Source organism: Galeopterus variegatus, unplaced genomic scaffold (assembly GCF_000696425.1).
Source record: "Galeopterus variegatus unplaced genomic scaffold, G_variegatus-3.0.2 Scaffold7355, whole genome shotgun sequence".
NCBI classification, from domain to species: Eukaryota; Metazoa; Chordata; class Mammalia; order Dermoptera; family Cynocephalidae; genus Galeopterus; species Galeopterus variegatus.
In genome coordinates this window covers 41,243-41,768 of record NW_007733466.1, presented here as the reverse complement: position 1 = coordinate 41,768, position 526 = coordinate 41,243, and the positions used below count along the sequence as shown (strand labels likewise).

The 526-nt window shown below is 58.6% G+C and overlaps 1 protein-coding gene across 1 annotated transcript in view; it reads right to left on the bottom strand.

Moving 5' to 3' along the window:
• Positions 1-526, bottom strand: part of PLA2G2A (phospholipase A2, group IIA (platelets, synovial fluid)) — a 3,598-nt gene that overhangs the window by 1,549 nt on the left and 1,523 nt on the right. The gene's annotated exons all lie outside the window — the stretch shown is intronic.

The following is a 526-nucleotide window of genomic DNA, read 5'->3' as shown; positions in this document are numbered from 1 at the left end:
TTTCTCCACAATGTCGTTACACTTACTGTCTCTACTTCCCTTCCCACGTGGTCCCCCACCCGCTGTAATCTGGCTTCCCTCAACTACATGGACACAGCTCCCTCTGAGGTCCTCAATGGCCTCCATGTAGAGGAGCCTGGTCTGTCCTTCCCCTGGTGGCCTCCTCTGTGAATGTGGCTGTCACCACCTTGCACATTCCTTGACCACCTCGCTCAGTCCTCCTTCCTCTCTGTCCACCCTCCTCTGTCTACTCTCTGGGCCTTTATACACGACATGGGAGAGTGTGTCCTGCTCTCAGTTCTCTGCTGCTGCTTGTGAGTCGGTGCCCCCGTCCAGACCCCCGGCTGAGCTGCACAATTGCACATGCAGCTGCCGCTCTGATCTGAACAGAAACCCCCCACGCTCCACCAGGACCTCCCCCTGTGGTCTCCCCTTGGTTGTCCCATCCACACAGCCACACAGCCGCTCAGCAGCTCCCATCCTCACTCTGCCCCCATCCATCCCCGTGCTCAGCTGAGTCTACCTC